The sequence below is a fragment of the Orcinus orca genome, chromosome 6 (genome assembly GCF_937001465.1).
Source record: "Orcinus orca chromosome 6, mOrcOrc1.1, whole genome shotgun sequence".
In the NCBI taxonomy this organism is placed as follows: Eukaryota; Metazoa; Chordata; class Mammalia; order Artiodactyla; family Delphinidae; genus Orcinus; species Orcinus orca.
The window spans coordinates 95,115,639-95,143,107 of NC_064564.1; the positions used below are offsets into that span (position 1 = coordinate 95,115,639).

General features: G+C 47.4%; 1 pseudogene; it reads left to right on the top strand.

Annotated features, from left to right (window-relative positions):
* Positions 1-9,954: 9,954 nt before the first annotated feature.
* LOC117201859 (60S ribosomal protein L18-like) lies at positions 9,955-23,466 on the top strand (annotated as a pseudogene).
* The last annotated feature ends 4,003 nt before the right edge of the window (positions 23,467-27,469 follow it).

Here is a 27,469-nt window from a genome sequence, read left to right on the forward strand (position 1 = left end):
TGAAATATATTTATTGTTGAGTTGCTTTGTGGAAAATGAGGAAGCTTAGGTTTATATTTGTTCAAATCTTATTGCCATCCCCTAGTCAAATATGTCTTTACATTGTTTAAAAATACTGAAGTGTTCCACCATACAATTTTTTCTTGTACTAGATGGCTAGGATTCTAGAGAATTAATTATAAAATATTTTCAATATATCCAACATGGCATTTCTCATTTTTTAAATGATTTTACCATATGGAATCTTAGATTGGAAGTTGATGGTGCCTCTATCACTTATCCTTCTGTTTTCTTCACTAATTGGTGAACATAGTGTGTAGGAGGCCAGGCACTAGGTCGATTTTATTGGGTCTCCTGTTTGTGTTCTCAGCTGAAATATCAACACAGAGATGGGATACTTGATAGAATGTAATCAAAGTTCATGAGAGCTTTTAGAGATTTCAGTGAGTTCCCCCTTTTCCATACTTCTTTTCTTGTATCAGCCAGCCTAAGATAGCTACAAAATATTAAACCCAAAGTAAGCAGTTTCGGGGAGTCTTTCATGACCACGTCTGTGTTCTGGTGAGGTCCCTAGCTGTGCATCTCAGGTACAATGTGTCCTTCCAATTGATGGCCCATTGTCCATTTTGTTCCACTTTGTTCTAAGCCAGGGGCTGGCAAACTGCAGCCCCATGAGCCAAATCTGGCTCACTGTCTGTTGTATGAGCCATGAGCTAAGAATGGCCTTTACATTTTTTAATGTTTTTTGTTTTTGTGTTTGTTTCTACAAAAAGGATTTTATGACATGTGAAGATTGATTCAAATTCCAGTGTCCATAAATAGTTTTATTGAAACGCAGGCATGCTCATTTATTTACATATTGTCTATAAGCAGCTACCTTTGTGCTAAAGAGGTTTGCTGTTGCATAGTTGCAACAAAGACTATGGCCAGCAAAACCTAAATAATTATTATCTGGCCCTTTACAGAAAAAGTTTGCCACCCCGTTTTAAATTGCAACCAAGGGGCTTCCCTGGTGGCACAGTGGTTGAGAGTCCGCCTCCTGATGCAGGGGACATGGGTTCGTGCCCCGGTCCGGGAAGATCCCACATGCCGCGGAGCGGCTGGGCCTGTGAGCCATGGCCGCTGAGCCTGCGCGTCCGGAGCCTGTGCTCCGCAACGGGAGAGGCCACAGCAGTGAGAGGCCTGCGTACCGCAAAAAAAAAAAAAATAATAATTGCAACCAGGTCCATCATGTGTTAAATTATGATGTTTTCCCCCCTCTATTTGGCATTCTTGGCCTCTTGAGGTCTTAGCTTCAGTTTGCTTTGCTTGTGACCCTCGTGGGTTCTTTCCAGAGGGGTGGTATCACCCCCATATATTCGTTATCAAAGGGAGGAGCGCATCGTGTGCCTGGTGTGCTTGTTTGGCATGTATGCGGTGTCTAAAATTATTCTTTGCTGTTCCTATGCTATGTCTTTCTCTTTAGCAAGATAACTAAATTCAGCACTAAGCGCTGTCAGAAGCACCTGGCATAGTGATGAATCAACCAGAACAGAAAAGTCAAATGAATGCATCTGGGAATCCCTGCGCCCTGGGATCAGAGCTGGGGCAATTCGAACAAGGATCTTAACCACAGCTGGAAGAGAGTAGCTGGAACCTTGGAGGGAGGGATATAGCAGTTGGACCTGTTGGGTGACAGACCAGTTTCCAGAACTGTGTGTGGATAGTTTGGGGATGGGAGGAGCAGTGACAAGGAGGCAGGAGAAGGCTTGGACTTGGTAGGCAAGAGATACAGCGCTGTGCACTAAAGGTTGGGGAACCACGGGGACACTGCTAGTGACAAATCGGTTATAAAAGGCCTTCCCTATCATGATACAGTTGGCGGAAAGTGGCCCCACAAGCAGGGTTTGCACTGTGGAGAGGCGAGGAGGACCAAAGAAACGCCAGCGATGACAGATTGCCTCACGTGTGGTGCTGTGGGTTCCAAAGTGAATGGGAACACGGTCTCTGCCATTGAGTTGATACACTATCTTAGAGACCGTTTGAATAGTAATGGATCCTTCAACAGGTGCAGCACAACTTGTCTTCTAGGAGCACAGATTCGAAAATCTTCATCCCAGACTTCTGCCTCATGTCTCACTCAAAACGTATTTCCCGTTCTTACTGATCCTCTCTTCTCACCTGGCTCAGAGTGAGTTATAGATGTTTGTAGATAGTATTCCTCTCCAGACCGTGAGGTGGTCTTCAGGGTGCCTGGGGAAGCTGGCCTCCAAGCCTCGCCCCGAGCAGCCTCACCCTTTTTCTCCAATGTTTTGTTTAACTATTAGGTTTTCTGTGATGAAAATGTTGGGCACCTCTATCCTACACGTGTACTAGCTGTAGATGGGTTTCCTGTCCATGGCCTTCCACACTTCAAACATGTGTCTGCCAGGATTGGTTACTGCTTGTTGAATTGCCACCTTAAGGCTCAAAGGATATTTGATGCAGATCCTGAGTTTTGTTATTGACAGCTTCCATCTATAACAAAGTCCAAAATTGTAAATCATAGAAGCCAACTGGGTTTTATTTGCCAACAATAGCAGATTAGAAGAACATGTGATAAATTATCTCAAAATTGGTTAAAAATAGATGAGAATGAATGGGACTGGTAGGGCTATGCCTGAGAACAGCTTGAGGTTAGAATTATTATTTTTTTTTTTTGGTTGGGTGATTTTATGATCCCTGGAGTTGATTTTTTTTTTTTCTTGCAACTTTTTAGCATTTTAGTCTATTTTTTGGTGGGGGCATTTTGTGGGGGTTTTTTTTGTTTCATTTTCAGATGTCTTTTTTTGTCAGTAAGGCCTGCTTCTGCTTGTTTGACATCATTTAAACTACTTTTTATATTATCTCCACTTGTAAGGAAATTACGAAGGAGAGAAATCTTTTCACTAATTTATTGTTACTTTCATTGTAAAATATTTTTGTATCTTAAATTTTGTTGTTATAATTTTTATACCATTTTTGCAAAAAGCCTTAATTTTTTCATCCTTACACAATTTCAGGCTTCCAGAAAAGTTTTGGGAACAGCACAAAAAGCTCCCAATTACCCCCACCCCATACTTCCCCAAACCCATTTAAGTTTTGCAGTTGTCCTAGTAATGTCCTTCATAGCAGAAGACTTCAATCCAGAATAATACACTGCATTTAGTTAGTCTCCTTCAATCTGTACTCTTTCTCAGTCCTTCCTTGATCTTTATGAGCTTAACTCTTTTTTTTTTAAGATTACAGGGCCCTTGTTTTATACCACGTCCCTCAATTTATGTTTGGTGTTTCCTCATGACTAGACTCAAGTCATGCATTTTTATAACTCATTATATTGATGCTCAAATGTCCCATTGTTCTGGTTCTCAAAGGTAACTTCTGTGTTTGGCGTGTCTTTATCTCTTTTGACTACTTCCTTATTTTCTGGCACAGTAATATATTTCAGGCTCTTGTACTTTCTGTGCACCAGCCCTGGAATTCACCATTTCTCCAACGAGCTCTGTTCCCTTTCAAGTAGAAACCAAAACTTTGTTCTAGGTGTGTTCATTGCTACTGGAGTCTCACTGCTCCCAAGCATTTCAGTAAATGCATAGAAAATAAATACACAAACATCACATCTGTATTCCTGCGTCTACATATGGGTACTGAACACCTCAGTTCACACTGGCACCTTTTTTTCCTAACAAGTTGTCATCTCCCTTTATTTTATTGAAGTATAGTTGATTTACAATGTTGTGTTTCTGGTGTACAGCAAAGTGACTCAGTTATATATATATGTGTAATATATTTTATATATATATTTTTTGTATTTTTTTCCATTCTACTATTTCTTTTCCAAACTACTGTATATAATAGCATCTCTAGGTCCATCCATGTTGCTGCAAATAGCATTATTTCTTTTTTATGGCTGAGTAATATTCCATTGTATACATGGTACCACATCTTTATCCATTCTTCTGTTGATGGACATTTAGGTTGCTTCCATGTTTTGCTATTGTAGATAGGGCTGCTATGAACATTGGGGTGCATGTATCTTTTTAAAAATTTTTATTTATTTATTTACTTTTGGTTCTGTTGGGTCTTTGTTTCTGTGCGAGGGCTTTCTCTAGTTGCGGCAAGCGGGGGCCACTCTTCATTGCAGTGCGCGGGTCTCTCACTATCGTGGCCTCTTGTTGCAGAGCACAGGCTCCAGACGTGCAGGCTCAGTAGTTGTGGCTCACGGGCCCAGTTGCTCCGTGGCATGTGGGATCCTCCCAGACCAGGGCTCAAACCCATGTCCCCTCCATTGGCAGGCAGACTCTCAACCACTGTGCCACCAGGGAAGCCCCAATGTATCTTTTTGAATTAGAGTTTTCTCCAGATATATGCCCAGAAGTGGGATTGCTGGATCATACGGCAACTCTGTTTTTAGTTTTTTAAGGAACCTCCATACAGTTTTCCATAGTGGCTGCACCAATTTACTTTCCCACCAGCAGTGTAGGAAGGTTCCCTTTTTTCCACACCCCCTCCAGTATTTATTATTTGTAGACTTGATGATGGCCATTCTGACCAGTCACACTGGTACCTTTAATTCTAGTCCAGCACCACAAGGTTCATTCTAGCTTCTCCCTTTCATTATTTATAAGTCCTTTCTTGCACAGTGAGAGACTTAGCTCCCATTATGCTCAATGTGTTTACTTATTTGTCATCTCCCCTGCGTGTAACCCATCTTCGTAGGCACTCAGCTGCCTAAGTGTGTTTCAGGTGCTAGTGGTGGTCAGGGAGACTGCAGGAGGAGCAGACTAACGGACAGGAGTGCAGCCCACGTGCTACACTAGTCACACTTCCCCTGCAAGGATTGCGCTCTGTGGTGTCTTTGTCTTGGCACATGCTACCACCCTGATTCATGCATTCAGCAACTAATGAGCAATTGCCTAAAGCCAGGCAGGCACTTGGTTTGGAATTGTTCCTACCGCTTTTATCTTGCTGGTTCCTCTGTTCAAAACCATACAAGACCCCTCTTTCAGGAAGCTTGCCCACGACCCCCTTTGCCCTCCAGTTTGGGCCAGAGACCTCTTTTTCTCTATTCCCTCAGCCACTTGTACGTACATATCTATCATAAAAGTGAAAACCCTGAATTGAAAGTGTCTATTTGTGTCTCCCATTAAACTGTACAGTGAATGAGAGAACACCTGACAAGCTCTTTAAAGGCAATGTGCCTTTAATCTCTGTACCCCCAGAACAAGTGAAGGGTGGAAATGCCTGGTCAGTTTTGGATGGATAAACAGGCAATGAACAAATAGTTGGGACAACCTTTGTCATCTTTACTAGGGCTCCAGGCTCTCCTTACCCTGTCTGCCATCCCTTCAGTTCTAAAAGCCGACTAAGAAGCTGAGGGACAATGAACAGAGTCCCAAAGCCTGCTCTGTTTTTCTTTCCTCAGCCCAGGGACCTTGGCACCAGATTCTGAAGACCTGACACATAATACAGTGAGCTGGCTGGTTGCAGGGACAGCGGGATTCTGTTGACAAATTCCAAATGGGCCTACATCTGAGACTTAAATGGAGAGCAGAGCAACAGCTGCAGTCCCAAGAATCCCATGCTGGGGCCAGGTCAGAGGGTCTTGGGGGTCAGGGTTTGGACTTAGGCCTGGATTTCTGTCTTCACACCCCATGCCAGCTGTGTGACTTCGGCCATGTGTCTCGATTTCCTCATCTGTAAAGCAGAGCCCGCCTTACAGCTTGCTAGTAGGGGTCAAATTAGAGAATGGATTGGTGAACATCTCTCCCAAGGCCAAGGCTTTAATGTGGCTGCAGACTGCCTGTCCTGAAGGCTGGGAGAAGTTCTCTGCCTTTCTGCAATGATGAGGCTTGGCCCCTAAAGGACTGAGAGAGTGACTGAGTTATTTTCAATGATGCTGAGTGCGCCTCTTTGATCTCTGGGTGCCTTGGTCCTCCCTCCTTCACTGTTGGCCCCTCACATTCCCAAGGGGCTGGGGGGCTTCCCCCTCAGCGGGGGCAGCGCGGCACAAACATTGGCATTTCAGGCACAGAAAGCTTTAATGTCTACGAACTTTCTGAGCAATGCTGAATTTTCTCCTGTCCATTTCTAGGCCAAGGAATTAGCAGCTACATCTCATCTCTGGATCAAATTTGGCAGAGAACCCAGCAAAAATGCCTGGCGGAATGCCCACTGCCCCTTTCACCCACCCCTAGGGACTCTCAGTGTTCCCTTTTGATTTCCTCTGACAGTCTCCGAGGTGCCAGAGGCACAGGAACTCAGACTGGGAAGGGCCTATGGGTGCCACCCAGTGACCAAGCACAGGGCCTCTTTCATGCCTCATCTCCAGCCTCCACTTGGACACTTCTAGTGATGTGGCCCTCACTACTGCCAGCTCTGACTTCCTACACTCTAGGGATTGTCAAGCTCCCCTCTCCCCTCTGCCTGTCCGGACAGGCCATCCTCAGGGCCTAATTCATTTCTGGGGGTCACCCTGAGCCAGTGTGCCAACCTCTCAGGTCTTTTAGAAGAGTGATTGTGTCTCCCTGACCGCCTCCCCACCTCTGGCCAAGTCTTCTCCATGCTGAAAAAAATCCCTCACTTGGAGTGAGTTACACAGAGTGCTTTGCCCATCCTGATGAACACAATACTTGAGGGGGGGTCTGAGCAGTGCAAAGTATTGGGTTGGCCAAAAAGTTCGTTCAGTTTTAAGTAAATAAAAGACATTTTTCATTTTCACGAAGAACTTTACTGAACAACGTATTCACTAACCAAACGAACTTTTTGGCCAACCCAATACTAGAGGAGCTCTCACCTCCCTTGTTCTGTGCATGGTGTCTCCATGAATGCACCCTGAATTTGAGCTTGCTGGTTTGACAGCCACATTACACTGTGGCCTTGGATTGAGCAGCTGTGCGAACAGTACCAAAGTTTTCAAGGTGCCCGTGCATTTGGAGTTCACGTCTGACCCATGTTACAGAAGCAAAACAGCCTATCCCAGACTTACATGTATCTCTTAGCTACTGAACCAAAGCTGTTTTCACAAAGTCCTCTTTTGGCCCAGGAGGAGGGAGCTAACCTTCAGAAGTCCAAATGTCTCACCCTGTGCTGCATGCTTTACTTATACTAGCATTATTGCCATTTTACAGATGGGTTAACTGAGGTCAGTCAGGCCAAAGCTACACAGTTACTTAGTGGCAGAGCCAGGAGGCAAACCTGTGTCGCCCTAGGTGACACAGCCTTGCTTTCACCCCTGCCTCTTCATATCCCCTGAATTAAGTCTTTTTCCTTCCTGTGATTTTTTTAAAAGCCCCTCCTTGCTGTTCTGACAGCTATTTGCTCCTCTGATGATTTGCCTGGCAGTTCTTAAAATGTGACTTGAAGACCACTTGCAGGAGGGGTCTATGAGATAAGAGCCATTTTCATAATAACACTGACTCTGCTTGCTGTTTTCACTCCCAGTCTCTCATAGGTGTATAGTGGAGTTTCCCAGAGGCTGCATGGCATGTGATATCACAACAGATGGAATGAAGGAGCACATGTGGAAATCCAGCTGTCGTCTATGAAGCCAGATAACAGAGATTTGCAAAAATCAAATACAACACCATTCCTGTCATTAATTCCTTTAACAATAATTATTTTTCATAAAGATTAAAAAACACTTCAACATACACTATGTTTATTTCAAATGAATTAACTTCTAAAATTTCTCAATTTCTAATCAAGTAAATATTGATAGAGGCAAGCCACACGAACAAAACCTCTTGGGTTGCTCAATTTTTAAGAGGGAGAAGAGGTCCTAAAACTGGAAAGTTTGAGAACTGATGGTTTTTCCACTTTACACTTGTTAAATGACCCCAAAAACACTACTCGGGATGGTCACTGGGTTGCTGGTGAAAGGTTTCCTCCTGTCTGCTGCAGATATGGTTGGGAAATTGATACCTGGAGCTCGTTTGGTGCCCCTCTGCCATAATGCCCTCCATTCCTGCTTTCAGGGTAATGAACTCTGAACTCCTCTCTTTGGCTTTCAGCGCCCTTTACAGGCTTGCTTCAGCGTATGCCTTCAGCCCGTCTCCCTCCCTCTCCACCCCATACCACACGACTCCATGACCCAGGCCTTTCCACAGCTGTACACACTTACACGTGCTGGTCACTCTGCCTAGAAATTCTCCCATATTCCTCTCTCCTCATCTGAACTCCTACTCCACCTTTAAAACCCACTTCAGCGTTACATGCACTGGGAAGGCTTTCCTACCCAGGAGCCAGCAGAGGACTGCTCACTTGTTCTACTGTCTGAACATGTAGTGCACTGACTGCATATCTGACCATAATTGTTTATGTGCACATTTGTTTTATGGACACGTCAAAGCCAAAAACAAAACTTGCCATATCAATCAGCAGCAGTAGGAGCTCGGCACTCACAGCCAACAAGGGAACTGGAAGGAATCGTGCTTTGAAGCCCTGGCTACAGGTTTGGGGTGGAAGGGAGGCTGGTCGGGCCCTGGAGAGGGAAAGTAAAATGCAAAGCCCAACTGAGTGATGGGGAAATGCCAGGACCTGACGGAACAGGTTGGGAAGGGGAATGGAAATAATGGAAAATGCTCTCCACCATACCCTGATACGCCCCCTTGTGGTGAGGGAGAGCCAGCAGTGTTTTAGGTGGGAGCACAGGATGGGGAAGAAATGGGCCCATAAGGGGGAACCAGCACCTCTGCAACGTGGAAGAGTTGAAGGTACCTGTGGGGAATCTGGCTCAGGGGAGAAGGGGGAAAATGCTGGTCTAGAAAAGCCAGCCCACACTGGCCCTCTGTTGCCCAGAGGAACGCTGGGGTGCTCTGTGGGGGGGGGGGGGAGGAAGGAAGGGAACTAAACCTACAGGACCGTGGGCACTAAGCTATATCTACATTGACTCATTTAATCCTGCCATGCAGATGAGAAGCTGAGGCTCAGAGAGGGTGACATAACTAGAACATAGCCCAGGGAGGATGGGGACCTATCTCCAAGCCACCCCCATGTCCCCCTTTATGCCGATTTTCTGTCTGTACGAGCATGCGAGCTGGGGAGACAGTGGGATTTTCTTCATCTGACATGTTCTTGTACCTTTGCCCTCCTATGGCACACCCGGAGGGAGCAGCGCAGGGAAAGCTCTTGGGATTTGGAGTCAGATGCGTTTCTTTTCTCTTTCAGATTTATATTACTGTACATGAAGCAGGGTTGGGGTGGAGAAGACCCTCCCTTTAGGAGAATCAGCCTATTCTCCTTCAAAACCCATCCACACAGAGACTTCTCCAAGGGGCTGTGAGGGAGACATCCCAGGCTGACACCACCGGGAGCTCCCTGCTCCCTGCTGTCTGGTCTTGACCCGTCCGTGTGCCACTCTCCAGCTGGAGCGATGGGCCTCTCTTAACCATGTGGATTCTTCAGCCAGAGGCCCCTGTAGCCATCAGTATTTACTGAGCACCTACTGTATGCCAGGCACAAGGAGGAGGCTGAACAGACCACTTGCCTCTAAAGCTACACTTCAATGTTTTACATTTGAGGCTTCTGTATATTGTTCTGTTATAGGAAAAAATAGGGTCATTGGCTAATAAGAAACACAAAAAGAAAAAACAAAAGTCTGTACCCTACTGCTTCCTTGGGGAACCACTGTAGGTTTTGTTTTTTCTTGCTGGGGGTGGGAGGGGGTAGTGTCATTTGTTTATTTTGTTTTTAGCAGAGGAGACAGATATGGTCAGATCTATTTTCAAAGAAATGAAGACAATTCTATGGCTTCTCAGCCCTTCCTCACAGCCACAGTACAGGAAGCAGGAAGCCCACTGCCCACTAAAGTGGAAGCTGTTCCTCTGGGTCCTGAGCTCGGGACTGGTCCTCTTGGCCCTGCTGGGTGCTCCCAAGGGAAGACAACAGTGGCAGATAATGTGGCTTCTCTCTGGTTCCAGGAGCCAAAGGAAATGTCAGTTGCTTCTGGGACGGAACATGACCTCCTTTGAGGCAGGGAGCATGACGCCAGTGCGCTCAAACTACCATTGCAACCAACCCCTTCTGCTCCCTGGGAAAGAGACAACTCTGAGGACAGCCTTGTGGAGTGGAAAGATCCCAGTCTTTGAAATAATGCAGACGTGGGTTTGAATCCTGATGTGGCCACTTATTAGCCCTGTGATCTTGGCCAACTCACTCCAATATTCCGAGCCTGAGTGCCCTCATCTGTAATGATAATAATTCTTGTTTACACCTACCTCACTTACCAGTGATTAAGATGCATTACAAAGCCATAGCCCAAGAAGCAACACAGGACAAAGCAAACGGAAGAAAGCCGGAAATCCTGAAGGAGATCTAGGAATATAGGAGAGCCTCCTATGAGAGGGAAGTTAACACCAAGTATCTGTGGACAAAGGATGGAATATTTAGTAAATGCTGCTGGGGAGACTGGCTTCTATCTGGACAAAAATAAAGTCATATGTATGCGTGTCTTCAGTTATCTTTGGTTGATTAAGACCTAAATGTGAAAGAGAAAACTGAAAACAAATAAAAGGACATTTTAGGGACCTGTCTGAGCAGAAGGCGCCATCACGGGAGTCGATATCCACCACAAGGAGGACCAAAACTCTCGCTGCACGGAACCCAGGAGCCAGGACATCTACAGAAGCTGTTCGCAGAGCTGCACGGTTTCTGGCCCGGAGGAAACAACTCCACCTTCAACCAGTTTGTGCTAAAGAGGTTGTGCATGAGTCGCACCGCCTCGCCGCCTCTGTCCCTGTCCTGGATGATCCGGAAGATGAAGTTCGCCGGCCGGAAAAACAAACCGCTGTGGTTGCGGGGCTATAAAGGAGGCTGGGCGTGTCCGAAGGTGCCCACGCTGAAGGTCTGCGCCGCGCGGGGGCAGCCGCGCCGGAGCCGCATCCCCGGAGTGAGGATGGGGAGCGGCGCCGTCCTCACAGCCGCCCGCCGGCGCCGCGCTCCCCCGGGGTGCGGCCCGTCCCGCTCTCTGGTCCTCGCAAGGGCCGAGAGGTGCACAGGCCTTTCGGCAAGGCCTGGGAACCCGCACAGCCGGGAGTTCAAGAACGCCCGCCCGGAGGCCAACGCGCCAGCCAAGGCTACAGAAACTAACCCGAGAGCCTGCCTTGTTATGAAAAAGATTTTGGATGCTGGGGAGAAAACAAACACTAACAAAAGGAATATGAGCGTCATTTTAACCTCAGGGAAGGTAAGGATTTCTTTTTTTTTTTTTGCGGTACACGGGCCTCTCACTGTTGTGGCCTCTCCCGCTGCGGAGCACAGGCTCCGGACGCGCAGGCCCAGCGGCCATGGCTCACGGGCCCAGCCGCTCCGCGGCATGTGGGATCTTCCCGGACCGGGGCACGAACCCCTGTCCCCTGCATCGGCAGGCGGACTCTCAACCACTGCGCCACCAGGGAAGCCCCTGGCAAGGATTTCTTAAAGGAGATTCCAGACAGGCAGAGGTGGGCTCTGAGGAGCGAATGTTGCCTTGTAGGAAGGGGCCTCTGTACCGTCTTGGGGGGGAGGGGCGGGCTGCACCCGGCTTCCGGCTTGGAGGGTTCAGTGGAGTCTGGGGAACTGACACATTCAGTGGCCTCTCCCCAGATGTCCCTATCTCATTGGTCGGGATCCCAGGACTTTACCTTGCCCTCACTGGGCTTGCCCTGGTAGGCCGTTAACTGTCTTTGAAGTTCAGCCACTCAGACTATTACGTCTTGGGCTTGTGGGCTTGCCCTGGATAGAAGATGAAAGTTTCCTTGTATGCAATTAAAGAGGCCCTGTGGCTTCCATCCCTGGCTTTCCACTGGCTGCCCCTAGGCCTTAGCTGTGCATTATCTCTCAGTGGGAGTATCAACAGTACTTAGCCATGGTCGTTTAATACTGGTATCTTTAGGGTTACTATTACTCCCCACCCCACCGTCACTCTCAAATGTCCAGTACACTCATGGCCTGCCTGCACACTCCACCCACAGGTACACCATCCATTCATCACCCCTGTGCTCGGGCCTGCCTGTGCTTCCCCTGCCACCAGGGATGGGGCCCTCCTTGCCAGCTGAGAGGGGAGTGATGCAGTCCTGAGCACCATCTAACCACCTGCTTTCTTGGACCTCTTCCAGAACCAGCTGCCACAGGTAAGTTTCTCGGGAAGCAAAAACTGCAGTGGAGTTCAGGGGGCAAGAGGTTTGTTGGGGACCAGCACCTAACTGGGCCGAGGAGGGAGGCAACTGCGATGCAAGCCTGACAAAGCCTCGGCCAGTCCGTGGGGGAGACCTGGAGCCAGGCTTGCTGGGCAGAGCTGTCACACATCTGGCTGAAGTGGCTGGGCCTTTGTGCCGCCCTCCCCTCCCCCATCACTTGGTCAGCAGGTGCGGCTGCCCCAGGAAGGGCTGCTCTCTGCAGCTTGGCAGCAAGTCCTTCCATGAAGGGGCATCTGGGAGCGGTCCCGATGTCTTCCACAACCCGGGAACGTATTGATAATTTGTGTGTGAAGGCAGACTGTGTGGATGTAACAATAGCCCATGTTTATTGAGTATTTACGGAGCGGGATGAGGCTAAGTGCCCTTTGTACGCTAAGGCAGGGACCATCATTATCCTCATGTTTCTGTGCCCAGATGAAGAAACTGAGGCACGAAAAGCGTAAATGATCTAGTCAAGGTTGCATAGCATGCAATGGAGTTGAGATTCCCTCTGGAGAATTTCTTTAAACGTTTAATAAAACGTTTTTGGAGTCATTTAAAATTTTCAGAGAACGATAATGCAGAGAGCTCCTGTATACTCTTCTCGCAGCGTTTCCTGATGTTATCATCTTACAACCATGGTACATTTGTCACAGCGGAGAAATTAGCACTTTACTGTTGACAAAATCACTGGCTTGGTGTGCATTTCCACTAATATCCTTTTACTGTTCCAAGATCACATCTAAGATACCACCTTGCATTTCACATCCCTGAGATTTGAACTCTTAGGTGTAAACTTTTGACCTGTCTGCCCTCCTGCCTGCTGTTCCCACAGAGGTTTTGTGGCCATAAACCGTTCAGGTGCCGCTCGCTGCCCCAGGTGTGTGTGTGTGGGGGGCAGCCCCAGAATGTGGCATGCTGACTAGCTCACTGCTTTCTTTGTGAGTGTCTCTTCTCTGCTGGCGTGTGGAGAAAACTCCCGCCGGGCCCAGCTCAGTGATGTGCTTGTTTTGCTTTGGCCCTTCCGACGTTTCCTGGTGCTCTCCGGTGTGTGGGGGGGTGGGGGCTGTACCAGGGCGCCCAGAGCTGCTGGGGGCTTGGTGCTGCCCTCCCAGAGCTCCCAGCCAGCTCACCTCTGCCTCTTTCACCCGGCCACCCCCCGGGCTCACTGGCTCTGAGGTCTGGCGTGAAGCAAAGAGGAGTTAAGTAGGGGACCCCTGTTCTCGTCCCCACAGCACTCAGCTACCTCATAGACCTCCTAGGTGCCTGCTGTGTGTCCGCTGGGGTCCGGAGCCCCCTGGCAGCTGCCCGCTGAAAACTGTGGCGCTCTGAGCACACTGCCTTTATACTATGGAATGAAAGAGACTGAGCTTTACTGGTTGGGAAGTGGGGAAAATACAGATTATTGCACTCTCTTCCCAGCTTTGCTGCTTACTACTTGTGAGGACTTTGCATTATTCCAGGTCCAGTTTTCTCACGGAACTCACTAAAACAGCATCTTGCTTAGTGGTTAAAGATGGTAGGCTGAAGACAGATGAATTGGGTCTCTGCTTATTGCCTGTGTGACCACGGTCATGTTACTTAACGTCTCTGGCCCTCACTTTCCTCACCTGTGACATGGGGACATAACATCCACTTTATAGGGCTTTTGTGAAGATGAAGGGAATTAATAAATGCACAGCATCTAGAACCATGCCTGGCATGGATAAACTCTCAACAAACATTAGTTGTTATCGTCTAATTCACATGGGTGTTTAGAGAGACTCAAATGAGATCATTATTGTAAAGGTGCATTGTAAATGGCAAAGCATGCTAAAAAATGATTAGTGTTACTTATTTTTTTCTTTCAGTTTTATTGACATCAATGACATATAGCACTTATAAGTTTAAGGTGTACAGCATGGTGATTTGACTTACACGCATAGGAAACGATTATCACAGTAAGTTTAGTGAACATCGTCATCTCATACAGATAGAAAATTAAAGACAGAAAAAATTTTTTTCTTTGTGGTGAGAACTCTTAGGATTTACTGTCTTAGCAACTTTCACGTATAACATACAGCAGTGTTCACTGTATTTATCATGCTGTACATTACATCTCTAGTACTTGTTTATCTTAGAACTGGAAGTTTGTACATTTTCACTGCCTTCATCCAGTCTTCCCACCCACCCCAGCCCGTGGTAACCACAAATCTGATCTCTTTTGATATGAGTTTCTTTGTTGTTTTTGAAGTATCATTGACCTACAACAGTATGTTACTTCCTGGTACACAACATAGTGATTCGATATGTTTGTACATTTCAAAATGATCACCGTAAGTCTAGTTACCGTCTGTCACCATACAAAGATATTACATAATTAATTATTGACTATATTCCCTACATTTCATCCTTGTGACTCATTTATTTTGTAACTGAAAGTTTGTGCCTCTTAATCTCCCTCACCCGTTTCTCTCTTCCCCCCCACCTTAGTGCTATTATTTTTTAAAGCTACTTTATTGTATCAGGAGACACAAGTAGTCAATAGGAAATCATTGTTCACCTGGGTCAGATTACCATGGCCAGGTACAACTGGAAAACGGAAGAGTTTGTGAAGTCTACCATCCTCTATGGAGCCCCTATGTGCTGTCTGTATTTTTAGGCATGTTTACTTACATTTTCTCACTTAATCATCACAATCCAACTTGAATGGCTATTTTTATCCACACAATGGCTGTCGAAACTAACCCTCAGATATGTTCCAGTCCCTCGAGAAGCAGGAATCAGCCTCAATCAGTTGGTATTTACTGAAAGCCTCTCACGTCTAGACACTTCTAGGCACTGGGGAGTAAACATGATGGGTCCCTGCCCTGAAGGAACCTGCATTCCAGGGGAGGTTCAGTGAGCTGTGGACCAGTGTGCCAGTCCTTTACCTGTCTGCCCCTGATCCTTCCCTGTCCTCCCCTTCCTCCCCTTGCTCCACGGAGGGCTTCCCTTGAAAAGTAAATTTCCCTGCCTGTCCAGTCCAAGTGAGTTTCAGGACCCTGGCGGATGGGCTCAGACTTCGAACCCCCTAGACCTGGGTAAGGGTAGGGCTGGAGTTGCCGCAGCCGGTAGCCTACTTGAGTGAGGTCAGCAGTTACTTGGAGAAAAACTGTCTTGATGATGTCTTTCTCATCTTGAGCCCAGCTGTGCCTGAAGCCGGGGCTCCTCCTGGGCTAACAAAGTCTCATTCTGTCTGAATGATGGCCTGAAACAGTCCTCACTGATTCATTGCCTCCCAGGTCTGCTGTGAGGATTAAGTGAGAAATTCCACAGAGGGAATTTAGCCCAAGGCCTGCACCTAAGCCCCAGCCGCGGTCAGTTATTAGGATTAGTTTAATAAAAAGTCACTGTTAGGGCTTCCCTAGTGGTGCAGTGGTTGAGAGTCCGCCTGCCGATGCAGGGGACACGGGTTCGCGCCCCGGTCCGGGAAGATCCCATGTGCCGCGGAGCGGCTGGGCCCGTGAGCCATGGCCACTGAGCCTGCGCCGTCTGAAGACTGTGCTCCGCAACAGGAGAGGCCACAACAGTGAGAGGCCCGCGTAACGCAAAAAAAAAAAAAGAAGTCACTGTTATTGTTTCTGTTGCCGTTGTTGGCTGTGTCCGGGTGTAGCCGGCTTGCAGATGTGGCCCAGGCAGAACTCCAGCTGCAGAGATCTGGGGTAGACGAGGCGGGAGCTCCCCAGGGCTGCATTTGTTTGGAAGCTGCGTCTCCGTGTTTGCTCTCCGTGGCTTCCCTGCGTGCGTGTAATGCCGTAATTGCAGCCTTCCCAGCTGTCGGCCACGGAGACGGCCCAGAAAATGAGGTTGGCTCGGTAAATATTGAACTAAATGATGCAAATGAGCTCCACGAGAGACTCAGCTGCAGAGACAGGGTCTGATTGGTGGGTTCTGGCCCAGCTTGCAGGAGACCCCTCCTCTTCCCCCCTACACCCCACTCCCGGCCCCCCGACTGTGCTGTCAGCCAGAGGCAGCCACCTGGGGCCCTCCAGAGAGGCTGGGGCTCCCAATGGCCGTCAGGGGTGAGGGCTGAACAGCTTTGTGGGTGAGGTTAGGGGGAGTGATGGAATGGGGGGTTTCGGCAGTAGTTTACCTCCTGCCACATCCTCATCTCACCCGTGAAGAGGCTGCCTTGGCAAATGAGTCTTTGAGGGCACAGACCTGGCCTCTCTGCTCGGTGTGTACAGCTGCTGCAGGTGGGAAGAGGGATGATGGGCTCCCTCACCCCCAGGAGTAAAGCATTGCAGTGGCCCATGCAATGCTGGCAGACCAGGGTCCTGAAAACCCCCATGGTGGCCAAGTTCACTGTGGAGGAACTTGGGGTTCTAGAACCATGGATTAGGGAGCAGGTGAGGGAAATAAAACTGAAGTTCTTTTGAGGTCGTGGAAGGGGGTCCCTGTGGCCTTAGCGGGGATGAAAATACATCCGGGCACGTCTGGCAAGAGTGGGTGTGTGTGCGGGAAGTTCACGGGTAGGGGAAGGGTGTTTGGCTGAAGGAGCAGGGCAGGTTGCGGCGACAGCCTCGGGAGAGCCAGGATGGGATGGGTGGCCGGGGTGGGATGGTATAGATCCTGATCCTTCCCCAGAGATCGCCCCCTGAGGGGATAGGGATGCAGCTGAAGGTATCGTACAGGGTCATGGGCAACACTTCCGTGAGACCAGATGCCCAGGTAAAAGACGAAGTGGGGGAAGGAGAATTCCCTCAGCTGCTTCCTGGACAATGTACAGTTTGAAGTGCTGAGGACAGCAGGGACAGAGTGCCGCTTTGGAAACGCAAGCATCTGATGCTCTGTGTGTCCTGCAAGGTGATCCCCTGGGGACAGGCCTGGGTGCTCTCAGAGGGCACCTGTGGCAGTAGATAGCATGGCCCAAAGGTAACAGAGGCATCACATATCACCAGAGGAGCTGGAGTGGAAGAATGTGCGGGATGTTTTTACGAGTTCTCATGAGTCAGCCCGGGACGCCTGTCCAGAATAAACAGTGAGACCTGGGGTGGGTGGAGAGGGCTCAGCTCCTGGGTCAGCAAGTAAGGGCATTATATCAGTTTCCCATTTCAGCTGCAACAAATCCCCACAAAATTAGCAGCTTAGAACAACACAGATTTAATATCTTACTGTTCTGGAGGTCGGAAGGTCTCACAGGGCTAAAATCAAGGTGTTGGCTGGGTTGTGCTTCTCTCTGGAGATGTCAAGGGAGAATCTGTTTCCTTGCCTTTTCCATCTTCTAAAGGCCGCCTACATTCCTTGGCTTGTGGCCACATCACTCAGGCCTCTGCTTCCATCATCACATCTCCTCCTTCAACTGACACTTCTGTCTCCCTCTTATCTGGGCCCTTGTGATTACACTGGGCCTACCTGGATTATCTCCTTATCCTAAAGTCAGCTGATTAGCATCCTTTTTAAAAAATATTTATTTATTTATTTGGCTCTGCCAGTTTTTAGTTGCCGCACCCAAGAACTTTGTTGCCGCCTGCGGGATCTTCATTGCAGCATGCAGGATCTTTATTTGCAGCATGCGAACTCTTAGTTGCGGCATGTGGGATCTAGTTCCCTGACCAGGGATCGAACCCGGGCCCCCTGCATTGGGAGCACGGAGTCTCAGCCACCGGACCACCAGGGAAGTCCCTGATAAGCATCCTTAATTCCGCTTTGCCATATGACTAACATATTCACAGTTTCTGGAGATTAGGACGTGGACATCTGGGCAGGGGGAGGGGAGGCATTATTTTGCTTCCCACAGGCATAAACTGAAAAAAATTGAGTTTTTACTGTTCAGTGTAACCCCAAGACTACCCACAGGCTGGCAAGGTTATGCTTATAAATATGTTCATGAAAATATGTTCATGAAAATAAAACAATGAAGACGGCATATCAAACAAAGCAAGTGCTGGTGCACATTGTATGTGTACAATTGGAAATTACGTGTACTATGCTATTCTTTTCTATGTACCATCTCTCGTTCAATATAAACTTTAGAGACTTTTTCTCCCCACAGTTTTAGTAAGAAACCTCTCGATTTGTTTCGCTGTGTTGCAGACAGGCCATGCTAAGAGGCAGCTTTCTGTTTGTTTTGTTTTTTCTTGTTTTAGTCTGATCCTTCCTTCATCCCAATAATCAAAACCTTTCTGATTTTACAATTGAATATTCCTAAGTGTTTCTCCTCCCAAATTCATAAGGGATCATCTTTATCTGAAATTTTCCTAGTGGTGGGAAGCATAGACGGGTAAATCTAGGGAAAACAGAATTATCCATAAGGAGCTTGCTGTTGGGAAGAGAAACAGATGAGTTCATCCAACAACAAGAATATTGTTCTTGCTGCCAATCAGTTGTTGGGTAGCTGGAAGCACTCAGAAGTTCTGGGGTTAGAAAACCATAATTCAAAGAGTCATGTACCAAAATGTTCACTGCAGCTCTATTTACAATAGCCAGGACATGGAAACAACCTAAGCGTCCATCATCAGATGAATGGATAAAGAAGATGTGGCACATATATACAATGGAATATTACTCAACCATAAAAGGGAACGAAACTGAGTTATTTGTAGTGAGGTGGATGGACCTAGAGTCTGTCATACAGAGTGAAGTAAGTCAGAAAGAGAAAAACAAATACCATATGCTAACACATATATATGGAATCTAAGAAAAAAAGAAGGTCATGAAGAACCTAGGGGTAAGACGGGAATAAAGACACAGACCTACTAGAGAATGGACTTGAGGATATGGGGAGGGGGAAGGGTAAGCTGTGACAAAGCGAGAGAGTGGCATGGACATATATACACTACCAAACGTAAGGTAGATAGCTAGTGGGAAGCAGCCGCACAGCACAGGGAGATCAGCTCGGTGCTTTGTGACCGCCTGGAGGGGTGGGATAGGGAGTGTGGGAGGGAGGGAGACGCAAGAGGGAGGGGGTATGGGAACATATTTATATGTATGACTGATTCACTTTGTTATAAAGCAGAAACTAACACACCATTGTAAAGCAATAATACTCCAATAAAGATGTAAAAAAAAACCAGAAGTTCTGGGGTTTTCCATCCTGCTTAAAATAGCCTCAGACTTAGAGGTCTGGTTTGACCCCCATCATGGACCCACCCCAAGCCATAAGCCAGTTTTGTTATCTGTTCCCCTTGTACTGGTCCCTTTTAAGCTCCCTAGACTTAGCTCTCCCTGTGCCCCCTCAGGCCACCTGCAAGGTCCAGACACATGGGAAGCCATCATTTTTGGCAAACCCCAGCACTCTCACACCTGCTGGTTTTGGCAGCCTCTCCCTTGTTTGTCTGACTAGTCATCCTTCATGGCCCAGCTCAAGATGTCAACCGTTCTGTGCAAAACAGTGCCTCCAACTCAAAGACTCGGGAGTCTAGGCCTCTGTCTGCCAGGAGCAAAGGGGGAGAACTGGATCTAATAAGTGAGTTTTTGGGGTTTTTTGTTTTTTGTTTTGGCTGCGCCGTGCAGCTTGCGGGATCTTAGTTCTCCGACCAGGGATTGAACCTGGGCCACAGCAGTGAAAGCCCCGAGTCCTAACCATTAGACCACCAGGGAATTCCCCGGTAAGTGAGTTTTTAAATCATCATCGACAGCCTTTACTGCTCACATCCCACCAAGCCCTGAGATGAGTGTGTGCTATGTGCACGACCTCATGTTCTCGTTTCATGCTGTGACCTCACAAGGGCCTTAGGATTTGTCTTAGCATCTCCACTTTTCAACTGCGCAGAGTTTAGAGTGATTGGGAACGTGCCCTAAACGATAGAGCTGGCAAGTGCAAAGCCGGGCCTCAACGCCCTTCTGTTGATTCCCAAGCCTGAGGCCTCTGCATAATCCTGCCTGCACACTAGAGGCCGAAGCCAAGGGCATGGGCGGTCCACGGAGGTGGCCTGGGCCACCAGACCAGGCATGGGAACTGGCAGGAGAAAGCCACGTGCACGCTGTGGCGTCTTAGGCAGGTCAGTTGGCATCTCTGAGCCGCCCTCAGCTTCCTTGTGCCTGTCTTGTGAGCTTGGTGTAATGAGCAGGTGAATGAAGCCAGGAGCACCCAGGTACTCTTCCTCAACCACGTGTCAGGGGATTTTCATCAAGGGGCATCAGGAAAAGCTTCCCAGCAGAGGAAGCAAAACAGGCACATGAACAGGCAGCCTCTGTCCTGAGGCTCTGCCACGGGCAGAGAGAGTGGAGGCACAGGAGGCCCAGCTGCACAGGCACTGGCCTTCCCAGAAGCTCCAGCTGCAGGAACGTGGGCGGGACAGTCTTTGGCTCGGCCGCATCCTGCTGCTCAGGGAATCAGCTCTGGGGCAAGGAAAAGAAAAAAGCCTGTGGGGAGAAAAATCCAGGCTTGCTAAAGTGATAAATCAGTGGGATGGGTGAGTGTTTGCTGTAGAGAAGGGTTCCTTTTATTTATTTATTTTTTGGCCACACCATGTGGCCTGTGGGATCTTAGCTCCCTGACCAGGGATCAAACCCGTGCTGCCTGTAGTGGAAGCTCGGAGTCTTAACCACCGGACCACCAGGGAAGTCCCTAGAGAAGGGTTTCTGATCACCTCCCTTTCGTTGAGCCACTGGGTGAGCTCATTTGGTGCATAGAAAGCCAGCCGAGTAGACCTGGGGTCCGATCCATGGGGGTCCCGGGCCAGGTAGTGCTTAGTCTCTGAATTTTGGCCTCTGCTTCCTCATGTGTAACACGGGCTGGGATCTGTCTACTGCTTTGTGTGGTGGAGGAGTAAATGGAGTAAAGAAAATCAAAATTATTTATAATTTGTAAGGTACATATATGAGAAGCCAGTAACAGTGGTCTTCTATGGGGTGGGGAACCAGGCGGCTGGGAGACAGGAGCAGGAAGGAGGCTTTCCATGTGTGCCCTGTATACGTTTTGATATTTTGAAACATGGGAAGGCATTCATTATTGAAAAAGTAACTTAGAAAAAAACCAATAAAGTTAGTAAGAAAGTCAAAACCAATAAATGCAAATAATGGCCGTTAGCAGCAGCAGCACTGACATCATCATCAATTAAAAGGTTCTTTTGCCATAATCTTCCTAGTTTAGTCTCAGCTGGTACTAAGAAAACTAGGTCCTCAGTCTCAAATTCCTGGTCTCCCCCTGTACCACACTGTATTCCCAGTGCATCTTCAGAATTCTTCCACATCTGCAAGGATCAGAGTCCTTGGAGAAAGTGGGTGGAGAAATTCCAACTTAATGCAGTTTTTTGCCGTAGAATATTAAGCAGCCATTTAAGAAGAGTTGGAGCCCTTCCAGGTGACCTGGAGGGATTTCCAAGAGCACTGATGACAGACAGAAGATGCAAGGAAATGGGTGATCTCATTTTCTAAAACAAAGACCAATAGAGCATGGCCATAGATAACAAACTGTGTAGGACTGTATGGCTGTGGAGGAAGAGAAGGACACGTACCAGACCGGGAACAAGGATCACTGGCGGGGCACGTATGGAGTAGGGGATGGAAGTGGAAAGGGTTGATGATTAAAAAAATTCACAATACCTTCTCATTTATGGAAACTTATATCTACCCGTGTGTATATGTGAATGCATAAACAGGTGCAAGAAAGCTGGTCACCAATATTAGCAGTGGTGAGCTTAGAGTGTGAGGTTTTAGGTGACTTTTCTTTGTCCAGATATTTATATGAATAGTTCTAATTATTAAAAATCATCATGTTATTTATGTAATGAGAAAAAATCTAATTTCAATATGAAAGATAACTAGAACAAATAACTGAAACTTACCACTTTTTTTTTTTTTTTTTGCGGTACATGGGCCTCTCACTGTTGTGGCCTCTCCTGTTGCGGAGCACAGGCTCCGGATGTGCAGGCTCAGCGGCCATGGCTCACGGGCCCAGCCGCTCCGCGGCATGTGGGATCTTCCGAGACCGGGGCACGAACCCGCGTCCCCTGCATCAACAGGCAGACCCCCAACCACTGCGCCACCAGGGAAGCCCGAAACTTACCACTTTTAACAGCTGGAGTTACAAATAAAGTCAGATTTCTTTTAAAATTCAAATGGAATGATTCCAAGACTGCTTCCCACCCCACTTACTGGTTTCCCTGTTCTGGTAAATTCAGAATCCCAGAAGTAGGGTTTTGACCCCAGGGGCAGCCCTGGGGTATCCTTGCTGCCACCTACAGGGAGCAGGGCCGCCAGTGCCTGCCTCTATGTGTGGGCTGCAGGGAGGGCTGGGTTCTCAGGCGGCTACCAGGCCATCTCCAGCACTGCCGCCTGCCACTGCTCTCTCTCGGTCCAGCATCGCGTGGAAGTTCTCAGTAAGAGTTGAGGCATGCATTGCTGATTGCTGCCGCTGATGCTAGGTCCCCAGGCCTTTTCTCAGAATGGGAGGCTGTCTCCCTCAGGGGAGGGACACACTGCAGAAGCCAGCTTCCAGGGGACAGTGCTTTAGGCTGTTTTAGCTCACACACACACACACACACACACACACACACACGTACACACACGGCAACCCCACAGTGCCACAGGGCTCAGTGCTACTACAACAGCCCATCCTACTACCTGGGGATGCTCAAGATCACTGTGATAGGCTGAATGTATTATTGTTTAGAACATTTGCACGTTCCCCTTATAGAGCCCCCACTTATGGAGGATGGCACTTTCTGCCCCATTGATGGCAGACTTGTCCATGTAACTTGCTTTAGCCAATGAAATGCAGGAAGAAATGACACATGCAGTTTCCAAGCCAAAGGACTCTTGCCTGGTCCCATCATCTTCCTTTATTCCTCTGCTGCAGAAATGGCAACGTCCCTGATGGGGGCTGCTCCTTCAGCCGGGATCCCAGGACCATGGCCAAGAATGGCCAGCATATATGCATGAGTGCACAACAAATTTCTGTTGTAAGCCACTGCGATTTGGGTTATTTTGTTACCGCAGCATAACCTGACCCAAGTTGACTAATACAATTGCACGGCTAGGAAGAGCTAGGCTGGGATTTAAACCTGTGCCAGTCAGGACCCAGATGAGAGACAGAAGCCACATAGGCTGCTATAACAAAATGCTGTAGAATGGGTGGCTTAAACAACGAATATTTATTTCTTACAGTTCAGGAGGCTGGGAAGGCCAAGATCAAGGTGCTGACAGATTCCACGTCTCCTGAGGGCTTGTTTCCTGGCAGAAGGGGTTAGGGACCTCTGTGGGGTCTCTTTTATAAGAGTACTGATCCCACAGATGAGGACCCAACCCTCATGACCTAATCATCTTCCAAAGACCCCACCTCCTAATACCATCACATTGGAAATTAGGATTTCAATATATAATTTGAAGGGAGAGGGAACAAGTTTAATCCATAACAATACCTCAGACATGTGAAGAGTGCATTTAACACAAAGAATTGATAACTAGGTAACTGAAAAAGTAAAAAGAAAAACTCTAAGGAATTAGAGTAGCAATTGCAGGAAGCAACTACAAGAGTGGAAATCTAGAGTGGAGGGAAGAAAGGGAAGATGCTGTAATTATTAAAACTTAAAAACTCAGGGGGATTTCCCTTGTGGTCCAGTGGTTAGGACTTGACGCCTTCACTGCCGAGGGCACGAGTTCAATCCCTGATCAGGGAACTGAGACCCTGAAAGCCACGTCGCATGGCCAAAAACAAAAAACAAAAACAAAACAAAAACAAACAAAAAAACCCAAAACTTAAAAACTCAGAAGAGGGACCCCATGGAGCTGCAACACAGATCTCTGAGCAGGGGGTGCCAGCCAGCTGGCACTGACATGTCTGAGGTGGACACAACGAAGCTGGACCTGCGAGCGTTGGAAAACTGCAGCCGGGATTCAGGGGCTGCTACAGGAGGAACAGCCACTGTGCGGGTGGGGGTGGGCTGCAGAAGCAAGGCTGGGTGACTCACGGGGTCAGGAGGTAGACAGGAAAGAGCAAATCCCTTCCCACTAGCGCCCCCTATGGACAGGACTTATCATCGGCAGAACCAACTGGCAAAGCAGGAATGAGGTTTGCAGGCTCCCAGCCTGAGCATCATAAAGAAGAGTGGAGAAGCATATGGGTTTGGAGCTGAAAGACACAGCACAATACCATGAAACCGAAGCATAAGCACTCTTTAAAAATTAAAAAAAATATACAATTTTAAAGGTTCCTTTCCATTTACAGTTGTTACAGAATATTGGCTATATTCCCCGTGTTGCACAATACATCCTTGAGCCTACCTTACAACTAATAGTTTGTACCTCCCACTCTCCCACCCCTAGATTACACCCCCCTCCCCACTGGTAGCCACTAGTTTGGTCGCAGCACCAGCACTCTTCCTGCCCCTCAAGGAGAAGCGATTTTCCAAAGGCTCAGAGCTTTCACGAGATACTACCATGTCGATCCTTAGGCAGTTTACCCAGAGCAGAGGGAAGGGAATGATCTTTCTGCCTGTTGTACAGACTGGGAAGCAGGAATGGCCAGCCATAGGCCCTGGACCCCCAGTGTTCCATCAGCAGATGCAGTTTCACCCCCTGGAGATCCAGGGGAGAGGGCCTTGCTCTAAGCCCCATGCTTTAGAGGACATTTCACAGACACAGTTGCTAAAGAACATGTGGGTGCCTCTGTCACTTGAGACCTGGTGCTCAGTGCCATCAATATGTGCTCTCATAACTAACTCCATTTAGGCCTCAGGAACTATGTCTTCAGATTTCCTGACCTATGTCCTCAAATCAAAAGGCACCTGAGTCCAAACACTGCATGTTTATGGATGCACTGCTGTTGATACTGGACGTGGGTACTGCTCTGGAGCGTGGGGAGGATCTGCTTGTGAAACTGCCTAGATAAAAGAGGAGTGAATTCACGTTTAAGAGGCTTCTTCTCTTGCTGTGCACAAGCTTTCTAGCTTGTGATAGGCCCACTTGTTGATTTTTGCTTTTGGTGTTTGTGCTTTTGGTGTCAGAGCCAGAAAATTATTGCCAAGACCAATGTCAAGGAGCTTTCCCCCTGTTTTCTTCTTGGAGTTTTATGGTTTCAGATTTTATGTTTAAGTCTTTAATCCATTTCAGGTTAATTTTTGGGTGGTGTTAGTGGCCCGTTTTCATTTTTCTGCATGTGGTTATCCAGTTTTCTCAGCACCATTTATTGAAGAGACTGTCCTTTCCCCATTGAGTATTCTTGGCTCCCTTGTCAAATATTAGTTGACCTTATATGCAGGGGTTTATTTCTTGGCTCTCTATTTTGTTCCATTGGTCTATGTGTCTATTTTTATGCTAGTACTATACTGTTTTAATTTAAAAAGCTTCGTAATATAGTTTGAAGTCAGGAAGTATGATGCCTCTGGCTTTGTTGTTCATTCTCAGGTCTGCTTTGACTCACACACAAGCAGGACTACATCAAACTAAAAAGCTTCTGCACAGCAAAGTAAACTATCAACAAACAAAAAAATCGACAGAATGGGAGAAAACATTTGCAAAACATATATCAGATAAGGGGTTAGTATCTAAAACATAAAAAAAATTCATACAACTTAATAACAAAAGACAGAAACAATCCAATGAAAAAAATGGGCAGAAAATTGAATAGACGTTTTTCCAGAGAAGAATGGCCAAGAGGTACATGAAAAGGTGTTCAACATCAGTAATCATCAGGGAAATGCAAATCAAAACCACAATGAGCTACCACCTCACACCTGTTAGAATGGCTGGTCTCAAAAAAGACAACAGATAACAGGTGTTGGCAAGGATATAGAGAAAAAGAAAACCTTGTTGGCTCTTGGTGGGAATGTAAATTGGTATAGCCACAATGGAAAACACTATGGAGGTTCCTCAAAAAATTAAAAATAGAGCTACCGTATGACCCAGCAATCCCAATTCTGGATATATATTCAAAGGAAATGAAAACAGGATATCAAAAAGTTAGCTGCACTGTCATGTTTATTGCAGCATATTCACAATAGCCAAGATATAGAAACAACCTAAGTGTTCACCAGTGGATGAATGGGTAAAGATAATGTGGTACATATATACAGTGGAACATTATTCAGTCATAAGAAAGAAGGACATTCTGCCATTTTGACAACATGAATGCATCTTGAGGGCATTATGCTAAGTCAGACAAAGACAAATACTGTATGATTTAACTTATATGTGAAGCCTAAAAAAGCCGAACTCAAAGAAACAGCAGAACGGTGGTTACCAGAAGCTGGAGGTGGGAGGGGGGAATTGGAGAGATGTTGGATCACTCTGATTCTGTTTTGAGAACAGACTAAGCAGAAGAGGGCAAAGGTAGAGATAAGGTAGTATCAGGGAGACTAGATGAGAGGCTAGTTAATAATTCAAGTGAGAGATGATGGAGGCCTGGACCAAGTTGATAGTACTGGAGGGGGAGAGTGGTTGAATTCTTGATATCTTGTGAAGGTGGAGCCAGCAGCAGTTCTGAAGGATGAATGTGGAGTGTGAGAGGAAGGGAGGCATCAAGGTTGACTCCAGGATTTTTAGCTTGAGCAGCTGAAGGATGGGGTTCCTGTCAACCGAGTTGGGAAAATCTGTGGGTGGAGCAGACTGGAAGAGCAGTTCGTTTTGGTCATGTTGAATTTGAGAAGTCTATTAGATGCTCAAGGAGAGATGTCAAAAGGTTTGCAGAGGAATCTGGGCTGAAGATAAACATGTGGGAATCATTAGCTTAGAGATAAAATTGAAAATAAGATCACCAAGGAGTGAGTGTAGATAGAGGAAAGGAAAAGAAAAAGTACTAGGTCCTGAGGCCATTCCAAGGCAGGGGGGTGGGGACGGGGTGGTTGGGGTGGTGGTGGACAGAACCAAGAGAAACTAAGAAGGAGATACTGGGGAGGTAGGAGGTGGAGAATGAGAGACAGACGACCCAAAAGCCAAGTAAAAAAAATATATCAAGGAGGAGGGAATAAATAACTATGTCCAATGCCACTGATAGGTTAAATAACAGAAGGAATGAGAATTGACCACTGAAATTTGCAACATGGAAGATGTTAGTGATAAGAATGTTTTTTCCTGGGGCAACTGGAGAGGAAGTCTAATTAGGGTTGGTTTAAGAGAGAATGGGAAAAGAGAAATGGAAGACAGCAAGAATGGATGACCCTCGCAAGGAGCTTTGCCTGCAAAGGGGAAGCAAAGAGGAAGGGAGACGGGGAAATTCTTTTTTCAAAGATGGAAGAAGAGCAGCATGTTTTTTGTTTTGTTTTGTGGTACGCGGGCCTCTCACTGTTGTGGCCTCTCCCGTTGCGGAGCACAGGCTCCGGACGCGCAGGCTCAGCAGCCATGGCTCACGGGCCCAGCTGCTCTGCGGCATGTGGGATCTTCCCGGACCGGGGCACGAACCCGTGTCCCCTGCG